This window comes from Trachemys scripta, chromosome 4 (assembly GCF_013100865.1).
Source record: "Trachemys scripta elegans isolate TJP31775 chromosome 4, CAS_Tse_1.0, whole genome shotgun sequence".
NCBI lineage: Eukaryota > Metazoa > Chordata > Testudines > Emydidae > Trachemys > Trachemys scripta.
The window spans coordinates 10608901-10635778 of NC_048301.1; positions in this window are offsets into that span (position 1 = coordinate 10608901).

The window sequence follows — 26878 nt, forward strand, 5'->3', positions numbered from 1 at the left end:
AAGCAGCATGGCTTAATTCTTCTTGGAACTGGGAACCAGGAGGTTGCCTTGTATCTTCGTTTTCACTGGGGGGCTAGAATTGACTCCATCCACCTTGTCTCGACAACATCCTGTGACCAACATGCCAACAACAACATTGCAAACAGATTTGACCCTGTGTAACTGTGCTTCCCTAAACAGTCTGCATGGATGGGGGCAGAAAATCAAAGTCAATTGTCACTTTGCTTTATAAACTAGAAGAGAATCAATACCACTTTTGCATACATTAGCAGTAGGAAGACACATTAAACCCTCCTTTCTAGTGTTTCCTTTAGCCTCCCACTCAATCGCATGGGCTGTGGTTTCTTTAAAATCTTCTGATTAAAATATTCCATTATCATTTGACCCCCAGTTGCATAATAAACATACCACATGCATTCTGAAGATGGGGTGGGTGCATTATGAAAATGAGATGATGCATCGGATTAAAGCAGACAGGCAAACATAGTTCAACAACAACCAAGCCTTTGAACTGCAGCGTCCTTATTTTAGTCAGTAATTTATTTTCTTACACTTTCATCACCCTCCTTCTACAAAAATTCCCTTTAATCTGAAAACCAGGAGTCTTTTGTTGTTGCTGCTGACTAGTGAAAGTGGGGTATCCGGTAAGTAGAACGACTCAAAAATCTTCTGTTATCCCAGAGAAAAACATGTTCCCAATTTTTGGTGTTTTTTTTTAAATCTTTCTGTGCTGAAACACAATACATTCGCTTATTCTAGTCCATAAAAATGTAGCAGGGTTGTTATGAGGTGACAGAACAATCACTCAACATTTTGGACAGTTACGGGGTGTGTGTGTGTTTGCTACAGCTGGGGAGGTGGGTAGTAAATGACGAGCCACTCATTTCTATAATGGAATTAAAAGATTTACATGCTGTACAGAGCAATAATAGGGCTGGTGATACCGACCTGTCTGTCCTGCCTATCCAAGTGGGCTCAGATGACTCCCTTCATTTTATACCTGGCTCGAAGTTGCTTAGTTACCAAACGAGCTTGTGAGCAGCAGAAGAAATGCCTACGGAAAGGCTTTAGCTGGCTTTGCTGGGGCAGTCCCTTTCTGATACCTCCACCTCCCACTTTGGGCCTTATCTACACTAAACTTTTTCTCAAATGTTCCATTATTGCAGCTCCTCCAATAGCAGCAGCAGTGGGAAGGGCTAGTGTAGACTTGGTGTCATTTAGCCCTCTTCTGCCTGGGGTTAGATACCACCACGATTAAAATGCCAGAGGCCAGGGCTGGATTAAATCACAAGCCCTACAGATAGATGGCTAGAGCCTGACTCATAGAGCCACATGGTGGGTCAAGATCTCAGCTTTCATTTAAAAAAAGTTTGTCCTCAATGATGTTTGAAAACATAACCTGAGGCTAAACAATGCCTGCCTGAGTCTGCAGAGAGCCTGAACAAATAGCTCCAAGAGGTGTGAACTGCTCCAATGCATCTTAACTCTGAACCCTGCTGCAACCCAAAAGAGGGCCAGGGCCAAATGGGGCACCATGTGGGGTGTACCAGGACCTCAGATTGCCTTAATTTAGCCTCGCCAGAGCTGGACTATACAAGTATCCCCCTCTATTGCTGTCACTGCCAAAGGTGCATCAATGCTAATGCAGTGGTGTGTACTGTTAAGAAAAATGCTGGTGCGGATACATACTACTGGATCTGTCTGTCCTAGATTCTCCACACAAGTGGAGACAAGGCTTTTCAAATGTACTGTGCAAAGCAAAATAGGAAATGATTGCCCGGAGTATGTTCTGCGTCTCAGTCAGGAGCTCTTCTGTCATTTGAAAATGTCAGTGACAGGTCATTTGAGGCCAGGCAGGCTGCAGCGGAACAGAGGAGCTCTGGCCACTCATTCCCACCTTCACTCCAGGGACCCTGCCCTCTGCAGATGCAGCACAGGGCAATGGCTTGATTGTTTGCAATTAGCAGGTAATAAACGTCATTTAAGGGATGTTCTTGTATGTGTTTATGGTGCCTGGTAAAGGAGACCACAGCCCCATTGCTGATGCTGCCTTGGGGGGCGGGGAGAGGAGGCTGTCTCTATAGTGTGGTGTCAAGTATCAGGGGGTAGCCATGTTAGCTTGGAAGTTTCTATGAGGAGAGGTCTCTGTTTTGACTTACCTGTGGGCTTTATAGTCTGCAATGTAATTGTAGCATAGGTGACATGTGATGGGGGGGGGGGGCATGCAGGGTGTAGGGCCCCACCCAATTTCTGCTCTGCTTGCCAGGATGAGAGAGAGGGACTCTGTCCTTCTCCCGCTATGCCTGCCCCCTGGCACATTCAGCCCCTTTCCCTGGCAGCCAGGCCCAGGCAGGGAGTGGAAGGCGTGGTAGGGAGTCACTTCTCATGCCCCAGAGGGAATGAACAGAACACGTAATCATCAAGTGATCCATCCCCTGTCGCCCATTCCCAGCTTCTGGCAAACAGAGGCTAGGGACACCATTCCTTACCCATCCTGGCTAATAGCCATTAATGGACTTAACCTCCATGAATTTAATAGTTCTCTTTTAAACCCTGTTACAGTCCTAGACTTCACAACCTCCTCAGGCAAGGAGTTCCACAGGTTGACTGTGTGAAGAAGAACTTCCTTTTGTTTGTTTTAAACCCGCTGCCCATTAATTTCATGATCTTAGCAACCTACCCCAGGAATGCAACAGCCTCTCCTAATTTGCATAAGATGCAGTAGAGTGACACTGCTCTCAGGTGACATTCTGGACCCACTGACATCATTGGCAAAAATCCCTTTGACTTCAGTGGGGTCAGGATTTCATTCCTCCTCTTTAATACTGAGGTCTGGCCGAGTGGGTCCCAGACCCAATGGGTCCCAGCATGCAATACTTCATGGAGGCGCCCCACTCTCATCCAGAAAGAGCACTGCTTAAGGGCCATGCCTGTGTACTGCAGACAAGGGTGCTGGTCTGCTGAGGGCCTGCAGGTGGGAAGTTGGCTGCCCCTGCTCCCTGGGAGTTGAGTCTGGGAAGCGGCGTGTGGTCTTCATGGCCGATCTCCTCACGGTGAGGTGGAATCAGCCATGCTACAGCATCGCTGCTAAGCTCAGCTCACGTGTGGCGTGGGACTGTTGTGCTAATTACAAGCTGCTGCCAAGCCAAGGACTCCTCAATGCACTCTAGCCAGAGACAGCAGCTCAAGCTGAACATTGGCAGGAGAGCAGGTGGGGGTGAAGGATTGTCTCATTTTTAATTTTCCTAAGAGTTCTGAGCATCCTTAGAACGGGAGCGGGGGAGGGGAGAGGAGGGTGTGATGGAAATGTGGCATCTGTCTGGCAGGTTCGTTCTCCCCACTCCCACACAAGGAGATGTTTCTCCTCCTTACCTCTCAAAGGAAACAATACAGCTTTTCCAGCACATTAGCTTCTCCTTCTGTAGCGAGGGAGCAGCAGCTGATCACAGCAGGGCTGGCAGAGGAGGCATTTCTAGCGAGTGAAATGGAGAGATGGGTTGTAAGCTCTTTGGGGCAGGGATCACGTCTTCACATGCCTTTGTACAGCACCTAGCACAACAGGACCTCAGCTCCAGTTGGGTCCTCTGGATCCCACAAAGAGTTAAATAATAACCATAGCAGATCCACTCCTTTGGGGGTGTTGCATCCTGTAAAAGGCATGTGCCATCTCTGTGCATGCCCTTGTGGCCCTGTGTGGTACTACAGGTATGCCTTGCCTTGATTTCCCCCACATGGGAAATGGGGCATCAGTAAGGTCACTTTAAAGGATCTGGGCAAGGAGAAGCCAAAAGAAACATAACAGAATAGCATGTCCTCTTCAATAAGGTCTCAGGGAAGCAGTAATTGTAACAGCTGACAAGGCCCTCACCCCAGGGCATTAGTTGAGAGCTCCCAAATTTAGAGTCCACAAAACAAAGTCTCTGGGTCTAGTCAGGCTAGTCTCTCTCGGGGTGCAATCCATGAAGATACTTATGTAACAGCCACAGACCCCGGTCATCACGGGCGGGATTGGACCTGGGACCTTTGAAGCTTAACGCATGAGCCTCAAGCCACATGGCCCTTAGCTAAGGCTGTAGAGCAGACTCATTAATCTCTCTCTAAGTGGTCTCGGTGCCACTAGATGGGACAGAACACCACACCTAAGAGGTGGGTGGGTTACACGTATGCGTCTAAGTCCTGTTTTTAGGCACCACTCCGATGGCCAAAACTGCCACTTGGCTGCTGCCTGACCCTGCAGGCATCTAAATTTTTGCCTCCAGGCATGCGTGCCGCTGCCTCCCTCTAGGTGCCTATCTCCTGCCTAAGCCCCAGAGTGAGTCACCAGCTGGGAACGATCGGCATTCGGCTCTCTAAGTCACATGCGGGGCCCGATCCAGTAGGTGGCCTCTGAGCATTCCTACCTTATTGTCCTGCACAGGACCTATCTTCTTCCAGTTTGTCAACTGCAAGCAGAGATAAGCACCTAAGTTGGGCCTCAGGGAGGTGCCTATTTCTATGGGGGGGTGGGGCTTAGCACACACCTCTCTCATCGGCTTCCTCCATTGGCTAGCTTAGGTGGCTCCATGCCTAGCATGCTGGCTTTGTGGGTAGCATTCTAAGGCTGAGAAGAATGCAACGTAGGCCTGGCTTGATATGAATAACTGGACATGGGGGAGGCCTTGTTTCTTGAAAGACAGGATTAGGGAGGTAAATGGGTCATCAGGCTGAAAACAGAATGTCTGGATGAGCTAAGATAAGGGGGAACACCCAGGGAACCACTTACAATGGACAAGATAACAATGGATAAGATAAGCCCGCAATATAAGATGAGGTAAAGAGTAAGGTGTCCCTGGACAGTGCGTGCTGCACAGGGATTGGTTCCTACAAAGTGACCAAGCCAATCCCAAAAATGTGATGCAAGGTATAGTAAATGCAATGTAATAGGCAAATGTATATAAAAGAAGAGGTTTGCTGTATAACTTTGGATGTATGGCATGCCCTATGCCCACCCACTTTGCATGAGTCTGGTCAGCTCAGCGTAGGTTTGCTGTATGCCAAATAAAGGAACCTGAGTGACGAGACTGAAGCCGAACTGAGTTCTTGGGGAGCCGACTGGAAGAGGTCTCAGGGGAACCCCGACATAGACAAGTGTATTTTAGATTCCAAAGGCATGTATGAAAGATTTCAGCATAGGCCTCTCTATTTATGATAGTCTTCTCAGTGGTGATTAGGTTGTTGTGTTGCCTAACGCAGCTGGACTGGTGAGGGCATTACATCTGCTTGTTGCATAAGACCATTCATTTTTTTCATGGAATGAGCTCTCTAGTCATTGGCTTTAATAGTGGTTCATCATTGGAGCCCGAGAAGTTATCTGAGTATGCAGCCCCAAATACTGAACTTTGTCTAGGCTCTTCCAAATAAAAAAGTTTTCCAAAGATTTCTGGCCTATTTTAGGTATTCCAGTTGCTACTATTTCCCATTTAGTACAATCGCTTCTCCAACCTCTGTGAACGGGAATGCAGGTGAAATTCTTGAGGAACAACAACTGATGTGTTAACCAGCTTAACCCAAAGATTAGGTGGGTTACAGCCCTGATAAAGCAAGTTAACAGAAAAGAGGTGAAAATGGACAAGCTTGTTATTTCTCCGACACCTGCACTTCTTTGCAACTAGTGTGTGCGATGTTTTTCTAAAATGCTGGAACATTATGGTGAGGGTGGCAAAACGGGTAAAGCATTGTGGGTGCTTTTTAGAATGTGCATGCTCTTTTCCACCAGCACTGCTGCGAAGTAAGTTTTCTCCTTATAAGATGCTCATTTAAGCCCATCGGAACTTCTCATGTAACATGTAATCACTCACATTTCCAGATGTAATTAAGGCCTATTAGCCGTGTTTTACACAGACTAGTTTAAATTAAGCACCCTGATAGCTGGAACCTTGTGATCAGTGACAGAGGTGCTATGGAGAATTCAGTCAAAGACTAACTTTTCTTCTCCAGGGTCTTCTCTTAGGACATTGGGGCCCAGATCCTCAAAGGTGTTTGGCACTGAACTTCCACTGATTTAATCTAAATCCCTTTTGAGGATCTGGGTCTGGGACAATTTGAATAACTAGCATAGGCGGGTCACTTGCTTTTAACTCATTTGCTAGCAGACCCAACTGAGAACTCTTCAAATCATTTCTCAACATGGGCATATGTTGCTTTCTCTAAAATAATACGCAAATGACTTTGAATGGGTGTTTGTGGCTTTATATACAAGTTAGCTAACTTTTCACAAGCCGTTAAAAAGCCCTCTCCCACTAGAAGTGTGGGTGAGAGTTTGTAGACAACATGTGGTATTTCCTTCACTTAGACAAATCTTGGCTTTGGGAGAATTTCAATTTCAACCTGTTTTCTGTAAACCTTTAAGTGAAACACTTTGTTTTTTCATTTAAAGTTTTCTATGGGGTCAGCTGCCAGAAAGGATGGGGCAAACACTGAAAGAGGAGGGGCAAGGGTTAGAAGGGGCAGGTCTTAAGCAGGAGCAGATAGGGTTTAGTGAGTGATGTGGGAACGGATGGGGCTTATCTTTATTTTATTTATTAATCTCAATTTGGCAGGTACTAGGGTCAATGTACTAGGGCCAGCTTGACTCTCAGATCCCAGGGTGAGTTTTCAGTGCTAGAAGTCAGGACAAATACTGTTTTTATTTGTAAACTGAATATCTTTGATCTGGCACTTCATGGGACACAAAATTTGCCACCCATAATATCATTTGAACTGAGTTATTTTTCAGCCTACTGCTGCCCTTTAATGGCAACCAACCCCTTGAAGTGCCTCCAGAAGCAAATAAGTAGAAATAGCATATGGGGCACAGATTTGATGCATTTGCTATAGTTTGCCTCCTCTGAGAGAGAAAACACTGCATTTGGCTCTAGCGGAAGCTTTCTGGGTGTTTCACAGGAAGAGACTCAAGTAATCAAGCTGTGAGGCTGAAATGGCCAATGAGGCAAGTTCCTCATCAAAGAGGAAACTGCTAATGGAAAACGTTGATTGAAAGACTAATGCAGCCTCTCTTGTTCATCTCTCTCATCTTCCTGAGATGCAGAAACAAAAGATGTAGAAGACCCCACTCCATTTCTTTCTGAGGGAAGGCTGGAGTGGCCTCTCCCTTCCACCTGCTACTTAAGTACCGGTCTTATCAGCTAAGTTATCATCTCTTAGCAACCCTGTGATCCTTTCTGGAACAGGCCAATGGGTGCTGAAGGACACAAACCAGCAGCAGCCTTGTGAAATGCAGCCTGCGCAACCCAGTTGGCTCACTTGATCCCAGTGTGATGCAGCACATGCAATCTCCCCCCCCAGAGGGTGGTACTTCCCTGGAGTTATTTACCTGTCCCAATGTCTGCAGTACCTCCCAGTTATTTTAGTTCATGGGGAAAGCTTGGTAGCCCTCCCTCATGGACCTATAATACAATCCCTAGCTCACAAAGCTATATATCACATTTATAGACACAAACATTGATGACTAATCTGTGGACCCACTGTGCCTGGGACAGCTCAGTGTAATAGTATTTTGAAGTTTCCATGCTTCTGAGAGCTCACGTCTGTCACACAAAACACATGGGAATAGAAAGCAGCATTTGGAATGTGAAACCACATCGTCTTCTCTCTGTCATATGTTAGAGCTCTTTTCTGTTAGCTAATGTGACATTGATCTCCTGGAGTCCCTGTGCGGTTGGCCTTCCTGGCCATCTTAGAAGTTTTTAAGTCTCAGCTTGACAAAGCCCTGGCTGGGATGATTTAGTTGGTGTTGGTCCTGCTTTGAGCAGGGGGTTGGACTAGATGACCTCCTGAGGTCTCTTCCAACCCTGATCTATGATTCTATGATTCTTGCTCTGATTTCACGGCCGTGTGATAAAGTGAGCATGTGAGGGACAGCAGATACAGCAGCAGGGAAATTAGGGCCCTCCCAAGAAAATGACCCAGGAAACAGGCTTTTAAAGGGGCGAAACTACTGGTGACTTGGTATACCTTTAAGTAACAACAACTACTGATTTTCCACTCATGCTAAATCAGGAGGAACGCTGTCGAATTCGGCCAGCCGAGTCACCCTAGTGTACAATCAGAGCCGTGGAACACGGCTGCTACTCTGAAACCAGTCAGGAGAAGCAAGCCCACTACGGACATCATACAAAGCTTCACTAGCCAGCGTACTACTGCACCGACCACCAGCCCATCTCTGGGAGCCTCTTTCTCAAGGCTCCCTGGCCCCTCTGGCCCCTCCCCTATCATCCCTGGCAGAGTCTCTCTCGCCCTCTTCCCCATATGCACAGGGCCCTAAGCTAGATGTCTGCCCCCTATTGCCAATTAAGGTGCCTAGCTGCCTTTTTCCTGGCTCCCAGCCCATAACAGGGAAATTTGCTGGCCAGCACAACGGCATACGTCTCCCTGCACAACAAGCCCAGCCTCGGGCAGCAGGCCCAGACGGGGGAGTGGCGCGAGAGGGACTCCTTTGGTAGCAGGATCTAGCAGCGGCTGCGCCACAGGAGAGAAAGAGGTCTGCTGGGTCACTGGCTGTCTGCTGCTCTATATCTGGGTATGCCAGCGCTCTAGGAGAAGGGGCATCACGTGCGTTTTGTCCCCAGGTTATTTTTTTGAGGAATGAATCATAGAATATCAGGGTTGGAAGGGACCTCAGGAGGTCATCTAGTCCAACCCCCTGCTCAAAGCAGAACCAATCTCCAGACAAATTTTTACCCCAGATCCCTAAATGGCCCCTCACAACCCTGGGTTTAGCAGGCCAACGCTCAAACCACTGAGCTATCCCTCCTCCTTGACTATCCCCTGCCTGAGTCCATAACACACGGCTGTGTAGTGTAAGGCTCCCCATGGATACACACCCATCTAATAGCCAACATGTGGCCGTTCGTAGGGCAAGATCGTTGCTTGCTGTGTGCGGTGGGGAAGGGCGCAAGGCAGGTCCCTACTCCCCTGGAGTGACAACTTGCGCCGTGGAGCTTGATGGAGGGGGGAAAGCAGCTTTCGGGTGCCACTGCCGCTATTCCTGCCCCTTGGTGATGGTGGGCAGTGAGCAGAGCGTGGGAAACAAGCTGGTTCTGGAGTACAAGAGCTGCATTAAGGCGATTCGGGGCTCACAGCCCTGATTCTGACCTGCTGCCCAGCCCCAGCTACTGGCTGCTGGCCACCGGCCCCGAGTGTACTGCGCCCTCTTGGCTTCCCGAGCCAGACGCCGCGGGCCAGGCGCTGCCGATGAGTAGAGCCCTGCGCGGTTGTATCTGCATCCGGTCCACTATCCGCAAAAACGGTCTGCGAATACGAAGCGGATATCCAGGGATGTGCAGGGCTCTACAAATATGACCCAGAACCTAGCTGAGACCTCTTCCCTTGGATTTGTTATCATTGTACTGAATCCTCCAGCTAGAAACTGCTTTTTAATGACAGCACAAGGGGGCGGTGACCTGGATTGTGGTGTTTCGAAATGAAAAAGGAAGTTCCCACCCACTTCAAAGCTGCTGCGTCCGGCTAACAAAACGAGTGAACCCGAAGTCTGGCCGGCATCCCTCTGCAATCATCTGATTATATTCCAAACCCTTTCTACCAGCTCTTGATATTTCGCTTACTCCTGCAATCTCAGGGCTCCCTGCAGTGGTGCGGGAGAAGGTCAGGTTGGGTATTACTTTCCAGAGTTCGCTATTTATAAAGTGTATCTTGAACGAAAAAGCGTATTGTAGCAAATAGTAGGCTTTTGTGTGGCGCTGCTGAATAGGAGGGGTGTTCTCCTGTCACCATGACAACAAGCATTTGAATTAAGACCAGGCTACTTGGAACAATTTGCTGTCACATGGTTCACAGGAAACACTTTGAAACCCTTGTAATCTTTTCAATAGGCTTGATTGTTAACATCTTCCCAACTTAATCGTTAACTTTGTTCTGTAACAGATAATTACTGTAGTTTGCATTTTTCTGTCCCTCGCATGAACTGTGAAATTCAAGGAACGTAGGCCATGTAATGTTTAGTTCTTTCTCTGCTTGAGGAGGTAAAATCAGGAGATTTAGCATTTCATTCCTTCATCACCGCCTTTTCCCCCAGCACCAATGTTCATCGCTTGGAAAGTTTGCACTACAGACACACATGTATATGGGGTTGCGTTCCTTGTTTCCCACCCGCCTTCTTTGGAAGCGTCTCTATAATGTGTGTCTGGTTTTGTTCGGGTTGAGATGTCCCTTTCTCTGTGTCTCTGCATCTGAGGGATATTTTGTGCTTTTAAAGACTTTTTACCATTTTATTCATTATTTGTCTGATAGGATAGGGGCCCCCATCGTGCTAGGGGCTGTATGGACACAAAATATGAGCAAGTCCCTGTCCCAAAGAACTTAGAGTTGAAACAGACAAAGCGTGAGTGGGCAGACTGAGGTGAAATGATTTCCCCATGGTCACACACCAGGTCACTGGCAGAGCCAGGAACAGAAGGCGAGTCTCTGAGTCCAGTACCCTATCCACCAGGCCATGCAGCCTCTCTATGATGCTTATGTTCCAGTCCAGTGATTTAACCACAAGACCATCGTTCCTCTCTGGTCACACAATGGAGATTTAGTGTGGATTTTTCTCTCTGATCTATCGCAGTTCCCCTCTCAGGGCGTCTTTTTAAAATCAGTTTCTAAACAACCTGCTCCCGGATTTGCTTTGAGCACGCCGTACTGTTCTCCACTCTCCTTCATTGCTACAAATTGGGGAGCTTAAATATTCCACGGTGAATTATGTCACTCTAGAAGTCTAGTGAACAGATTAGATCTATGCCATGGCACCCTGAGTAGCCCCTCCGTGGGAAATCCTGCAACAGAAGGGAGAGTCTGTAAAAGTCCAGGGGCAGTCGACGACTCAGCGGCAATGATAATGTTATCGATGTACATTTGCATTGTGCATTTTGTCCTGAACCATCTCCCAAGCGCTGGGCCTGATCACCCGAGGTGCAGCGTGCCCCCAGCTCCCATGGAAGTAAGTAATCCTCACGGGAAAGACTCAGCACCACTCAGCATTGGGCCTGAAATGATGGCACCACAGCTGTGACTCTACACCGAAGGTTGATGGAACATGTAGGGGTGACTTTGTTGGTGTTCTTTCTTTATTATTTATGTTGTGGTAGCACCTAGAGGCCTCCTCCAGGGTGGGTCCCTGCTGGGCTAGGTGCTGTACATTATAGCATTGGATTTTCAAAAGCACCTAGGTGGCTAAGGCCATGTCTACACTAGCGAATGTACAGTGGCACAGCTGTACCGATGCAACTGCGCTGCTGTAAGATTGCTCGTGTAGCCGCTGTATGTAGAGCTCTCCTGTCGACATCATAAAACCAGCTCAACCAGCGGCGGTAGCTATGTCGGCGGGAGAAGCTCTCCTGCTGACATAGCGCGGTGCACACGAGCACTTAGACCAGCGAAACTTATGGTTTTTTCACGTCCCTGAGTGACATAAGTTTTGCCGACATGCGTGGTCACGTAGACATGGCCTAAGTCAATGGGATTTGTGCTTCTAAACTGCTTATGCCCTTTTGAACATCCAGCCCTCAGTAAAAGATCGTCTCTGCCACAAGGATTTTACACAATCACATTACCTAGTATTAACACCACGTGCTGTAGCACTAGATGCTGACCTGATGCAGGCTGTGAAGAACAGAATACTTCTTCCCTACAGAAATGACGGTGTTGAAAGTGGGGAGAATGTAGCAGGCCGGTTAGAATGGGGCCAGCGCAAAGATGTTCTATTCCCTCGTACATTGGAGCAGTCCTGGGACTTTAGCACTATCCTGACTCAGTCTGATTTCCCCTGGATAAATTACAATGTGAATCAGCAGGAGGACAACAGCTGGCTGTATTTGAGATGCCCCATTGTTCTGCATTAATTTGATTTTTATTGTGCGAGGGCTGGTGGTGATAAACTCATTTACAATTCCTATGCCTGCCACATGTCCTTTCAGAAGTACTGAATGATAATCGTGCATTCATTACCCCAAATGAGATCCGTGCCAGCCAATCAGATTGCTGGGATGGCTCACCGTTGTTCACTGGTAAAATAAAAATAAAGCTTTCCTCCAGTCAGAAATCAGGTTATTCATAAAAGTGTGCCCCTCCCCCCTTCAAAATGTGCTTTTATGGATAAGACGCTGTATTCTCTCATTGGCTGAGGCACATAATGCTGCCGCTCTCTAAAGCAGTTGGGTTACAGCGGGTCAATAATGCAATTGACACTCCAGTGCACCTACATCCATCAAATGAAATGATTAAATCTACATCAGTCACTAGGCATAACAGAAATAATGTCATTGTGACAGAACAGTGTTAGAGGATCTATTTCTCCTGCCTTGAAAATAAGCACTTTCGTCTTTGCCTGAGTATTTATGTAGTGGCAAGGAGACTATTATCCTGTGACAATGGTCCGTTTTGTTGACATTATTGCTTAATTAATGGACATTTGCATTTTAGATTGGGGTCAGGGTTCCTGCCTTTCACACTGAGGGTATGTCTACACTAAATGCGCTCCAGCAGATGTACTGGTAGACTTATTACAGCGACAGAAGAGGGTTTTCCATCACTCTCGTCAATCCACTCCCGCAAGACGGGGTAGCTAGGTCGGCAGAAGAATTCTTCCATCAACCTACTGGTGTCTACACCAGGGCTTAGACTGGCTTAACTACATCTCTCAGTGATGTTGCGAGGTCTCAGCAACATAGCCAGGTCGACCTAAGTTTTAGATGTAGACCAGGCCTTAGGAAACCTGAGTGCAAACTTCTCAATTTTCGCTGGAATAGTAACATAGGACTTTGGAAGGCTGTTCTTCTGACCTCAGTGCAAAATCATACATCTGCTCCCTCCCACCACTGGTGGCATGTTGTACGTGGAAGCAAGTTTTAGGCTTGTCAGAAGGTTACCTTGACATCAACGACAAGCATCAAGCCTTTTAAACACCACGTTGGGTTCAAAAAAAGTCTCGGCCTTGCCTGATGTAGCTTGACTTTGAGAATGGAGCCATTTGTTGTACCATGATACAACTACGATACATTAATGGTACCATTGTACTGATATACCAGTACATGTCAGCCATTAGACAATTAATTTAGTAAACTGCCCACAACCAATCATAAACTCAGATAGGGACAAGAGACTTGTGCCTTGCCTGGGATGCCATCAATGATGCATTATGGCATTAATTACGAGGGCTGGAGGAGGATTACAGAGCATCTAGGCTTGATAGAAGAGGTCTGTGATCCATCCTCGGAGAATTAGGCCGGAATGGGTCCCAGCTCCTCCATCCCCACTGAGCTCAAATGTCTTATGGTAAATGCAGCAGGACAGGTGATACGATCACTGGCGTTCCTCTCTGAAACACTGGTGGCACAGCATGAGTGCTGTTTAGCAGGCTGGCTGTGCCTGAATGAAAGGAGATCACCGTGGAAGGAGGCAAAGGCTCGGCCCAGCCCTCACCTGCCAACATCCTCCTGGGAAGATGGAGCGTGTCTGAGGAAAGGAAAAGAGATGGGCCTCTGATTCTGCAGGAGAAGGAAAATATTCTCTCTCCAGAGGGCTGCTGCCTTCACATTCAGGCGTCATTTAGGCCCCGATCCTATGAGCATGTATTCACATGCATAAGATTAGTCATGTGACTCATCCCATGAGGTGGCTCACATGTGCAGAACTGCTCAGGTTCAGAAGTGTTTGGAGGAGCAGGGCGCTTGGGTCTGAGCCAGTCCCTACTGAAGTCAATGTAATGCCTCCCGTTGCCTCTAGTGGGAGATGGATTAGGCCCTGAATTGTACGAAGGTCTCATCAGGTGCGGAGTGCTCTTGCCTCCCAGGAATTCACTGGACGTTGAGGTGTGGCGGAGGAAGAATCAGGGCTGGGAGGTGGATTGGCCTCCCAGGTTTTGTGTACAGGTTTAGGAAAGGTATGAAACGTCTTGTTCTACTGGGGGAAAGAAAAGAAAAGAAGAAGAGGCTGGTAAGTGCTTTAAAAGCAATAAACCATTAATGGCAAAGTGCCTGCGTGAAAGCTCAGATATCATTCCCTCAATTGCAGCCTGTACAGGGTAATAGTCCTGTGTCTTTGAGTGAAGAATAATGGGGTTATAAAAAATGCTTCCACAGGGAAATGGCCCCATTCAGGAGCTTTTTAACCATACAAGCAGCAGCTTTCCAGATGCAATCTTCTCATTTTCCCGTGTGTTTGTTCTTTGCTGCTGATGAGAACTGTTGCTGGTTTTACTCTGGAATGCAAGTGTGAAGGGAAGAAAAAAAGCAACCCCACCCCCCCAAACCCCCACAACCTTTCAGCAGCAGGAGTTCTAGACAGACCCTCAAAGTCTTCTGCTATGACCCCGTTCACAATAAGAATATTAGATCTTTGGGGTGGAAGCTATTTGCCACTTGTGAGAAATATACATGTTGTAGCGGAATAGATTGTTGATTTAGAAGAATGTAGATTTCTGTGCTAGTTAGTATGGTACTGTTGCACCTGGGCCTGAGTGGTTAGCCAATATTTGGGGCCTTGCTGGGTTGTTTCTGTTAGGAGGATAAATTGATTATCTGAGTTAGGTATTTCCTTAGTGCAATCCTGTTTATTTATAAAGACTGTACATAAAGTCCCATTTCCCTGAACACAATAAGAACAACAGCAGGCAGTTTCCTTGCTCATGATTTCCAAGACTGCCTTTCCAGCCAGTCGTATGCCCCAAGGAGCTCTGTCTCTGCTCCCTCTCAGGACCATGCTCAGACTGCTTCTTTCACTATCTGCTGACTTTCTCTTGACTTTCTGCTGGTTTTCCTCAGCTTTCGGGACACTTTCTCTCTTGGACTGACACACACACACAGCTGCAACCAATCAATGTCCCAAACCCTGCATTTGCAATCAGTCCCCAAGGAAACCCCTTAGCCCACATGTCTCAGGTTCTGCTCAGGCATAGCTGTGCCTTCTATTGTTTCAGTGCTCACTACACAAAGGGGCATTTAATTACTCCTTCATTTAACCTGAATGAAGGATGTTTAGTACATCCCTCAGCTATCACCATGTCTGTGATTGATGGCAGCCATTAACACCTTTTAGCATAATGGACAAAAAGAAGGACTGGAACTGTAATAATCTCTCCTGTTCTATATTGTACCTCTTATGATGCTCCATGTAAGCACTAAGGGCCAGATTTTTAGAGGTATTTAGGCACTTAACATTGCAGATGCTTCTGGGATTTTCAAAACACCAAAGCACCTAACTCCCATTGAAACCAATAAGGCCTAAATACCTCTAAAAATCTGGCCCTGAGAGTAGAAGCTGTGTGTCAGACTCTAGGCACATGTGGGGAGGGGTAGAGTTACTCTGCTGACTCATCCTGGAAGCCAGACCGGGTGAGTTGCATTAGTACCTCTTCAGGCCTATAAAAGGCTCAGTGGCTTGGCAGGGAAAGAGAGAGTTGGAAGAAGTCTAGCTGAAGGAATGCTTAGGAGTAGTCAATTTAGGCAAGGGTTTATGTTAGTGGTACTGCCCTGTTTTAGGATTCTGTTACTTCAGTTAAAAATAATGTAAACTCTAGGAAAGGGAGGAGGTTTTGGACTATGCTGCATAGGGTGTGTTGCTGTGTGTATGTGAGGAAATGCTATGTGGCTGCTGCTGGTCCCAACGTCTTTCCCATGAATTAGGTTCAGAGGTAACTCTTGAGTAGGTCCATTGATACCAGTGATGTTACTCTGGATTTACACTGGGGTAACTGAGATCAGGCTTTTGGTTCTAGCGTTAATAGTAAAATAATACTGGACGACTACCTAGTGCCTCTACTTCAGGGATCTAAAAGCTGTGTACTAATGTTCTTAGCATCACTAGCTTCACGTTATAGGTGAGGAAGTTGGGCCAGACTCTATAGTGGTGGCTCCTTCTCAGAGGAGGAAGAAAATAGGGGTCAGTAGCAACTCTGCGGCATGGTTCCCAGAATCCTGCATCTTCCAGAGCTCTGCAAAAACTTGAGTGGGATATAAGTCCCTGCAGATTTCCTACTGGAAATCAAACTGAGAATTGATGCTGCTTCAGGTAGCTAATGCTAACTCCCTGGGGTCTCCTCTGCAGTTGCTACTGTGCAGACAGGTAACCAGTGGCGATGCTACCAGGGAGAAGGGGACTAATAGGGTAGCGGTGGGAGTCTCAAGGGTTGTATGGAGCTTGGGATGGTTCTCTGGCTTTTAGGGCTGAATCCTATGATTGTTCAGTAGGTGGCACCCAAGGCCCTCCCCTGACAGAACAATGATGAGGAAGCTCCACCAGTCCCTGTTAGAAGGGAAGTGCAGTTCTACTGTGAAAGGTGGCTGTGCTGATGATTGCCTTGAGGGGCTCAGCATATGTGGCTTTCAGTGACTCCTGATCAAAGGGGCTCAGTTCACATGCACAACCCCGCGTTCTACCTGCCAGCCCTGTAACCTCAGCCTGGGACCTTGAGAGTCAGGTTGTCTTCTGGTTTCTACTAGCAACCAGCGTCTGAGCTGGGTGCTGTCCCTTCATAGCCTTTTTAGTGGGGCTCTAGAGCCGTGGACGAGAGTCAATTTTGTTGAATAGTTCTGCAACTAAAAACCCATCCCTGTGTTGGTGTGAGAACCCTCGTCTTGGCTGACAGCCCAGGTACCTACAGTTTGAGCTAAGGAGCCAGGCTGCATAAGCAGCTGCTACCACAGCTTTGCATTTCTGTGGCTTTGGCACGCGGAGGGGTGCGTTTGTTCTACAGAGCTAACAGAAGTAAATAAAACTAGTCTCACTCCCTCTTTCTCTTCCCACCCCCCAATATTGCCACTAAAGTAAATGGCTGTGCCCCTGGACGAACAGCGCATTGCATTTGCTCAGTACGATGTCATTTCTACTCAGGCTACGTCTATGCTGACAGCGGCAGGCGGAGTACAGGCACGACCCCTGGAGCGAAGGGCTGCGGAGAGAGGCTCCCCCTGTGGGAGCCTTTCACGGCGGTGGGGAAAGGCTCTGGCAGTGGGACGCTACACTGACAAAAATAGCAGCCTAGATGTGGGAGGCGCTGCTTGGGCATGCAGAGGGCCTGTGTAGGGTACATACTCTAGGGTTCAGCTGTGTAGGGCACTCGACCTGCTTCAGCTGTGCCTCACCCTCTATAGGGCTATTTACAGCCACGCTAGCGGGCATGCAGTGTCTGTAGTCTACGTCCCCCTCCCCATAAGCCTCGATGTACCCATAGTCCCTGTTCTGACCATGACTTGCCCCCGCTCATGCAAGAAGTTGGTGGCAGAGCCAAAGCAGATCCCAGCAATCCTGTCTATAACCACGGGGCTATCCTTTGTCCACTGCTAAGTGCAATGTTCAATAATAGATATCACGTTCACTTTGAGTTGAAAAGGCATTTAGAATTCTCCTGGTGGAGTAGAACATGAATATCGGAAAGGCATTTGCAGTTGGATCTCCCAAGAGAGGCAGGGTATATATCTAAGCCTGAGATTGACACTGCCTTTGGATTCAGAAGTTGTCCTGACATTCAGTTCACAGCTGCCTCCGAATTCCATCACATAACTTAAGGTCTCAGAACAGGGGAAGGGAGCTGAAATTATGCTCAAAAATAGACCTTAATTACTATTTCCTAGATACAGAAAAACAAAGTGCAATTCCCCATGAGGGCATTTAGACGCGGCAGCCAGCAACCAAGGAGTGCCTCAGCTGAACGTGGGTATTACCACTGAACCCATCCGACACTAGAGCTGGTCAAAAACATTTTAATGAAATGTTTTCTGGGGGGGGGGGGGGGGGGGAAATGCTGTTTTCTCAAGATCCAAATGTTTAGTGGAAATGTATCACTGTTGATGACAGTCTCGTTAGGAATATTTCTCAGACATAGGATATTTTGGGGGGGCAAGGGGAAAGCCCACTGCTGCTAGTCTGGTGGTTAAGGTACTTGTGTGGTATGTGAGAAATACAGGTTCGAATCCTTGCTCTATCTGATTCAGAGCAGGGACTCGAACCTGGCCCTCCCACCTGAGTGCCCTGGCTAGTCTGGGAATTGCTGTTTTCTGGCTGGCACACTCTGTGTGCCATTTCCCTTATTAATAACCTCTCACTATGTCACCCCAAAAGTGGGGCCATGGCTAGCAACACCAGGAAACCAGCCCCCTGAGCTTGTGAGTGGAGTCCTCTTCGCTGGTCAGGCTTGTGAGGGTGAATAAACGTAACAGAAGCACAGATAATTATAACCTCAAGCCACTAAGAGGGTCAAATTGCTCAAATATAGGCACCAGTAGGTCTGCTGAAATTAAAAGGGAGTGTTCAGAATGAGATCAGGAAGGTCGTGATGGCCAGCTTCATGCTTAAGGCCAACTTTCTTAATTGGGTTGTGTGTGTACGTACCGGGTAAGGCATGAGAATGAGAGGGGAAAGGGGCCAGGAGTGTGTTTCTCTGGTATTAGAGCTGGATTGGAGAGAAAATGCCCACTGCTCAGCCTGTGGGTTAGGCATCTCTCCCTATACAGTCCTTTACATCACCTTATGAAGTCTTCTGCCCTGACTCTGGGTTCAGTCCCAATTGTGGTGACCAAGATGCAGCCAGCACCACCATCTCCGTCAGGGGTCCAGCCAGAGGTTGAGGATGGTAAATACCCACAGCAGAAAGCACCTTTCCCATCGGCTGTGCGGTTTGCCATGATGACTAATGCTTAGCTCTGCTACAGCACCACCCACTGGCAGATTTTGAAATGTGCTTTACAAATGCTAATCAATTCTTTCATTAAAACTCACCGCTGTTGGGCAGGCAGAGCTGGCTCCAGGCACCAGCCAATCAAGCACGTGCTTGGGGCGGCACCTGGTAAGGGGCAGCCAATCTTGGGGTGGCGGGAGGCAGCGCGGCGCGGTGGTTGGTGGTGGTGGGGTTCCGGTGGTGCAGCGCTCGGCGGGGGGTGTTCGGCGGCGCGGTGCTCCGTGGGGAGGGGTTCGGGAGCGCGGCGCTCCGCGCGGGAGGGCAGTTTCAGCAGCGCGGCGCTCCGCAGAGGGTGGGGGTGTTCGGCACCGTGGCGCTCGGTGGGGGTTTCGGTGGCGCGGCGCTCCGTGGGGGGCAGGAGTGTTCTGCAGCGCAGCGCTCGGCGGGGGGTGTTCGGTGGTGCTCTGCGTGGGGGTGTTTGGCAGCGTGGCAGGGAGCGGGGGCTGTTTGGTGGCGCGGCACTCGGCGGGGGGGTTTCGGCGGCACAGCATTCGGTGGGGGGGTGTTTCGGCGGCACAGCATTCGGTGGGGGACATGTTTCAGCGGGGCGGCGCTGGGGGGAGGTGTTACGGCGGGACAGCGCTTTTTTTTGCTACTTGGGGCGGCAAAAAAGTTAAAGCCGGCCCTGTGGGCAGGGTATGAAATCTCGCTCCTGGACCCATTACAAGCTGATCCCTAAGAACAGCCTTAGCAGAACCATACCTCTTTGCTTCAACGTTTCGGAAACTACAAGTAAAACATGCCTCATCTGAGTCAGTGGCAAAATGCCTCTTGATTTCAGTGAATCAGGCCCTCAGTAGCCCACGGAATCCCAAACAGCCCCGGAGCTGAATATCTTCAGAGTCTAAATTCACTTCTCCTCCTTCCTTTTTAAATGTTCTGCAAAAATGTAGGGCTCTGCCCCTGAAAGTTGCTGGCCGGAGAGTCCTGGGGAATGAAGTTCTCTGCTCAGGCTATACCTGTTTAGTGGCTAAACACTGATAATACAGATGGTCTCTTTAAATGTTCAGCAGATGATTGAATACTAAGAACTATTCTTCATGGCTCCTCTCAGAAGAGGGAATGTCCCACACTTGGGTCCTTTCTCCTCCTCCCCTGCCTGCATTCCTGTTGCCTCCACTAGTACCAATAACCCGCTGCCTGTTCCAATGACCCACTTCCCCATCCTGTTATCGCTCTGTTGCAGCAGAATCCAATGTGCTGGCTGTCCCACAGGGAAATGCTGACCAGTAAATACTGCCTGACCTTGGTAAGTTTCCTATGGCTGTCCTGCTTTTTTGCTGTGGAGCAGTACAAGCTGTGAGGCATCCGGGGAAGTGAGCCTGGGCAAAGGATGGGAGAGAGGAGGAATGGCAAAGGAGAGCAAGAAAGGGCGAATCGTGCAAAACGAAGAACCACCAGTGGAGGACAGACAGGAAAGGAGTGCTTCTGAGGCCTAGTTCAAATAAGCCCGAGGAGTGAAATCCCAGCCCCACTGAGGTTAATGGGAGTTTTGTCCGTGACTTCACCCAGGGAGAATCATAGGACTGGAAGGGACCTCCCGAGGTCATCTAGTTCAGTGGTTTTCAAACTGTGGGTCATTACCTAGAACTGGTTTGCGGAATGGAAGGCGCTGGGTTGCGGTGACTCTGGTCAGCACCGCCGGCTGGGCTGTTACAAGTCCCGTCGGCGGTGCTGCCCGGCTAAGGCAGGCTAATCCCTACCTGTTCGGACATCGCGCTCCACCCCAGAAGCGGCCAGCAGGTCCGGCTCCTAGGCGGGAGCAGAGCGTGGAGCTCCGCACGCTGCCTAAGCACTGGCTTCACACTCCCATTGGCTGGGAACTGGCCAATGGGAGCTGGGGGGGGGGGTGCCTGTGAGCAAGAGCCGCATGGAGCCACTTGTGTGCCTCCGCCTAAGAGCTGGACCTGCTGCTGGCTGCTTCCGGGGTGCAGTGCAGTCCACGGTGCCAGAACAGGCGGGAAGCCTACTTCTGCACCCCGGCTACGCCGCTGACTGGGAGCTGCCAGAGGTAACCCTGCGCGCCAACCCCGTGCCCCAGTCCCCAGCCCTGAGCCCCCCCAAACCTGGAGCCCCTTCCTGCATCCCAAAGCCCTCATCCCTGACCCCACCCCAGAGCCTGCACCTCCAGCCCAGAGCCCTGACCCTCTCCTGGACTCCAACCCCCTGCCCCAGCACAGAGTCCCCCCCACACCCTGAACCCCTAATTCCCAGCCCCACCCTGCAACCCTCACCCTTGCATCCCAACCCTCTGCCCCAGCCCCTCCCACACCCAAACCCCTCATCCCCAGCTCTGTTGGGTCGCGGGCATCAACAATTTTCTTCAACTGGGTCACCAGAAAAAAAAGTTTGAAAACCACTGATCTAGTCCAGTCCCCTGCACTCAAGGCAGGACTAAGTATTATCTAGACCAGGGGTCGGCAACCTTTCAGAAGTGGGGTGCCGAGTCTTCATTTATTCACTCTAATTTAAGGTTTTGCATGCCAGTAATATATTTTAATGTTTTTAAAAGGTCTCTTTCTATAAGTCTGTAATATATAACTAAACTATTGTTGTATGTAAAGGTTTTTAAAATGTTTAAGAAGCTTCATTTATAATTAAATTAAAATGCAGAGCGCCCCCCGGACTGGTGGCCAGGACCCGGGCAGCGTGAGTGCCACTGAAAATCAGCTCGCATGCTGCCTTTGGCACACGTGCCATAGGTTGCCTACCCCTGATCTAGACCATCCCTGACAGGAGTTTGTCCAACCTGCTCTTAAAAATCTCCAATGATGGAGATTCCACAACCTCCCTGGGCAATTTATTCCCTGACAGTTAGGAAGTTTTTCTAATGTCCAACCTAAACCGCCCTTGCTGCAATTTAAGCCCATTGCTTCTTGTCCTGTCCTCAGAGGTTAAGGAGAACCATATTTCTCCCTCCTCCTTGCAACATAAAGACAGCTGGAGCTGAAGGATCACCTTACCAGGGCCAGCCACCTCCCCAGTCCCGCTGGCAGCGTGAGGGCAGCCAAGCGAGGAAGGGAGGTGAGCTCTTTGCTCAGCCGAGCACAGCTCTGATCAGTTCTGCGGCCTGGCTGCCTCCTTCCGGCACAGTTAAGGAGCACTAGTGATCAGGAAGCCGGAGGGAGAAGGGAGCTGGTACCCCACCAGTAAAGTGGTGGGGAGGCAGAAACCAGGGACAAGATTTCAAAAACGTGACTCGTGATCTGGGGTGCCTCAATTTTGGGGGCCCACACTAAGACACACTAAGGTGGTCTGGTTGTCAGAGGATGAGTGCTTTGTGATTGCACCCCTTTAAAAACCTCCGGCTGGGCACCCAGAACCGCTTGTCAGTTTTGGCCAAGGTACAAAATAGGATATGAGACACCAGTGTAGGAGCAAAGTCCTAAAGGAAGGCCGTGCTGCCCAGTGAATGGAGCTCTGGATTGGAGCTCTGGCTAGTGAGTCTTGCCCACATGCTCAGGGTTTAGCTGATCACCATATTTGGGGTTGGGAAGGAATTTTCCTCCAGGGCAGATTGGCAGAGGCCCTGGGGGTTTTTCATCTTCCTCTGCAGCATGGGGCATGGTCACTTGCTGGAGGATTTTCTGCACTTTGAAGTCTTTAAACCATGATTTGAGGACGTCAATAGCTCAGACATAGGTCAGAGGTTTGTTGCGGGAGTGGGTGGGTGAGATTCTGTGGCTTGTGTTCTGCAGGAGGTCAGACTAGAAGATCATAATGGTCCCTTCTAACCTTGAAGTCTCTTGTGTTCTGCAGGAGGTCAGACTAGAAGATCATAATGATCCCTTCTAACCTTGAAGTCTATGATTGGGACTGAGAAGATCTTGGCTCTATTTCCAGTTCAACCACTGGCCTGCTGGGTGATTTTAAGCAAGTCACTTCATCTTCCCCTTCTTTGTAACTGCTTTGAGATCTACTGATGGAAAACCACTAGGTGGTATTATTATTAAATCCAAATCTCCCTAGAGCAGCACCCAGATGTGTCTTCTCCCAGCCTCTGGCTGGAATTGGCAGTTCTTTCTCTACCTTTGCTGTTTTCAGAGCTCATCAGGGCTGTCAACAGACTCGCCCAATGGGGTCAGAAGAGCCAAAGGACTGTCGCTGGGAGAAGCTCCCAGTCATTTTCAGTGTGTGACTGTTCCATGCCAGGTTGCGAGCATCTGAAAAGGCTGTGATGCAATTAAAATAGTTTACCAGCAAGAGGCTTAATTAGCGGTGGCTTTCAGGAGTGCTCGCCACATGCGTACATTTTGTGGCTGGATATTTCTGTTCGCTAGATTTGTCGGCGTTTGTTCCCAGCTGCGAGGAAGGCCTCCTGGGACTCATTTAGGGCTGTGTGAGTGCTCCGAGCTTGCCTTGTGCATTATGCAGGGCTGGCGTAGGAGCCATTCACAGTCAATGCTGGCGCTTCTCTTGCGCTGCTGCTCTGAAGTGACAGGCACAATGGTGTGTGGGAAGGCAAACGTTTAGGCTTCAGTCAGTTTGTATCGGAAACCTTCATTCTGCCGCAGCACCAGGTCCCTTATGAAAGGAGACAAACAGTGGAACGGTTATTGACCGCGGGACCCAGTGTTGCCATATCTCATGGTAAATTTGTGATATTTTGTGGCTTTCTTAAAGCCCCAGCTCATGTGATTTTTGAGAATATGATGACGTGATTATGAGAATTTCAGCTTCCCTGACTTCTTTTTAAGAGAGTTTCTAGACTTCATGGTTATGTAGAAAAGCTGGGGGGGGAAAGGTGACCCAACTTATCCCCCAAACCAGAAGGCAAATGTGTTTGGCTTAAAAATCATGAGATTTTGTTTTTAATCTCATGATATGGGCGGGGGGTGTGGGGGGAGTGCAGAGATACTGACTCTCTGATGTGTTTTGGAATTCTTGGGGTTGGAGACAGTGAACTGAAATCTCTCTGAACCACCTGGCCTGATCTTACAAACACTTGCTTTTTTTTTTTTTTCTTCACTCAAGCCAGTAGTTTTGCTGAAGTTGGTGGGAGCTGCTGGTGTCCAGCACCTCTGAAAGTCACTCCCCTTTTGTTTTTGGCATGTAAGCGTAAGTCTATTGTATGAGCTAGGTCTTCTCAGGCCCACGCTGGTCAGGTGGGCTTGTACTCGCGGGGGCTAGCCCGGGTCGTCCCTGCCCATGATACTGTGGCTACACCGCTATTTTGATTGCATTAGCTCAGAGGAGAGGTGAGTAGGTGTAAGTGAGCTGGGAATCACACCCCTAGCTCATAGTGTACATGGAGCTTAAGTGTAGAGGTAGGGGCCTGACTTCAGACTTCCAGGCTTGAAAATTCTGGCTGATCCTTCCACCTCCCCTCTCAGTCTGGTAATGGAGAGGGCAGTGCACCCTGGAGGGTGTCAGACGCTGGCCTATTCTGACCATTTCGGGGTGCTTATTCCCGAGCCAAACCCCATCAACTGGGAACGCTCTGAGTCAGATGAGACTATGAGACCATGCAAGAGGCACATAGAAGCTAGAATCCAGCTGTAGTTGGCCAGCAGAAAATTCCCATTGCAGACTTGGATCCTGGGCCAGCACCTCCTACGACCCACCCTGGGATAGGAATGGGGGTGTGGTGGTGCTGTGCTGACCCTCAGCTGGTGTATTGCCCACACACTACAGTGACGGAAGGGGTTTTTCCATCACTGTAGGAAAGCCACCCCTTGAGAGGCCGTAGCTAGCGGTGTCTAGAGTGGGGGTTAGGTTGTAACTAACTATGTCGTACAGGGCATGAATGTAGCTGGGTCAATGTAAGTTTTAGGTAGGGTGACCAGACAGCAAATGTGAAAAATCAGGACAGGGGGTGGGGGGTAATAGAAGCCTATATAAGAAAAAGACCCCAAAATCGGGACTGTCCCTATAAAAGCGGGACATCTGGTCACCCTAGTTTTAGGTGTAGACCAGGCCATAGTCAGAAAAAGCCAAAGAATCCCACTTCTGATCAGACGCAAAGAACTGTGCTGTTTGTCTCACGCTTTTAAAATCTCTCTCTCCCAAAGGCACCAGTCCGCACTGTAACGAAGAGCTGACATAGCTTCGCTCTAAGCGCCAAGACGCTTTTGAATGATAGGATCACAAAACCCGCTCCTGAAAATCTAAAGCTCCCATTTGCTTTCATGGCACCCCAATAATTTAGCACATTTAGTTCAAAACAATCCAGTTCTTCCCCTGGCTGGTCTGTGACAGCGGGGATATTTCTGTCTGCATTCTAAACCCTTGGGAAAAGCTGTAACCCATGGACCTTGAGCACAGAGCTTTGTGTACATAAATCCTGCTCTTAGTGGCTGCCTGCACTAAGGAATTAACCAGCGTAGCACAAACAGTCCAAATCTTGTTATTTCCCCCCCAACTGATAAGCAAAAGGAAGTTGGTATTTTTGTTGCCACTGTGGTCTCGTTAAATAGGAAAATAACAAGCGGAAAAAGGACACATTTCTAAATGCCCTCCTCTTTCCTGGAGCTAACCCTCCAGATGAGAGCAAGCATTGCTTGTGCATCTTGTACAAACCCTCCGTAGCTCATTGATGCAACAGCATGAGCTGTCATGGTTTGCTCAACAAACCCGGCTGGGATTTGAGATGGGCTCACACTTAAAGCCCTGATCAAAACAACCCTCAAATGTTGGAGGAACCCAACTCTGCAGCTCTGGCTCATCTCTAGCTGTTACCTGCAAATCGATGGCAATGCAGGATCTGTATAAAATCTTCCTCTGTGAAGCAAAGGCTCTTGTGGAGACAGAGCTCCTGCCCTGGTGTAATGATCTCTCTCCAACATGGGTCATCGGCAGGGCTGGGATCTGGGACTTTCAGCACCAAAGCACAGACCTCGCCACTGAAACGAAAAGTAGGCGATTATTAAATGGCAGCTGTAGTAGGCCGCTATTTGAGAGCGGATCAGTAGCAGGGAGTATGTCACACATTCTGCAGTGTGTTACCTTTTGGCACAGGAGTGTCACCTTTGTCTGCCGTGAGGCTGCTGACTGGGTGTCGTCAAACTTTATTCTTTACCTGCCTAGAAAGCTACTTGCATGTTCTAAAGAATTTTGTTTAATTTTCTAGACGCTTCCAATGCCTGCTCTGAACTTAACACACCTCTGCCTATTTCTTGTATCACCTCTAGCGTCTAAAATTACTGGGCTAAACCCTACTGTCAGTTACACCGGTGTGAATCCAGACTAACTGTATTGCAGTTCAGTGCAGTTACTCTAGATTTATACCAATGCCACCGAGCAGAATATGACCTCCTGGGCCCAATTCTGATCTAATTTATACCAATTTAACACTGGTGTAACCCCGCTGGACCAGTCTCTAATCCCACTTACAAAGCTCAATGGATTTATCCAGCGTGAGAGCAGAATCACTGCCCAGTGGGTTACCCCTCTTCTTCCGTGCCCAAACCACACAGGATGTGAGTCACTTGCAGCCCTAAAGCTTGGTTCTTTAACTCAAGCTTTAGAGGTTTGTGCATTTCGGGGAGGTCTCTGGGGTCAGCCAAGATGATGCCAGTACTAGAATTAGGTGCAATTTGGCAGATGATTAGCGCATTTGTTGAAAAATGAAGCGTTGGTTGATCTGAAACTATTTCTGGATTTGATCTGATAGGTTTGGCTGAGGAAAAGTTTTTCAGGGTCAGCTTCAGAAAACGGCGTGTGTCTATCCACTCTTCTGCTTGTAAGCTTTAGCCCAGTGGTTAGGGTACTTGCTGGGGATGGAGCAGATCCAGGTTTGAATCTCCCCTCTGAAGCAGCAGCTTGACCTTGGATGTCCCTCCTCCTGGGTGAGCATTGTAATTATCAGGCTATAGACTGGAGGGACAAGGTAGGTGAGGTAATATCTTTTATTGGGATACCTTCAGTTGGTCCAGTAAAAGATATTACCTCACACACACACACCCCTTGTCGCTCTAATATCCTGGGGCTGACACAGCTACAACTACACAGGCTGTTCTGGTCTCCGTCTCTCCTGTTGAAATTGTTCCACTAAATACTTAAATATTCACTGGGCCAAAAAGTATTTCTACAAAGAGGAACAGCTTCAACTGGAGAGACTGGGAGCACTTCCCCCCACCCCAAATAACCTATAGCCTGACTGCTCATCTCCAACGGGCAAGCTCGGAGGTCAAGTTCCTGCTTCAGAGTGGGGATTCAAACCAGGGTGTT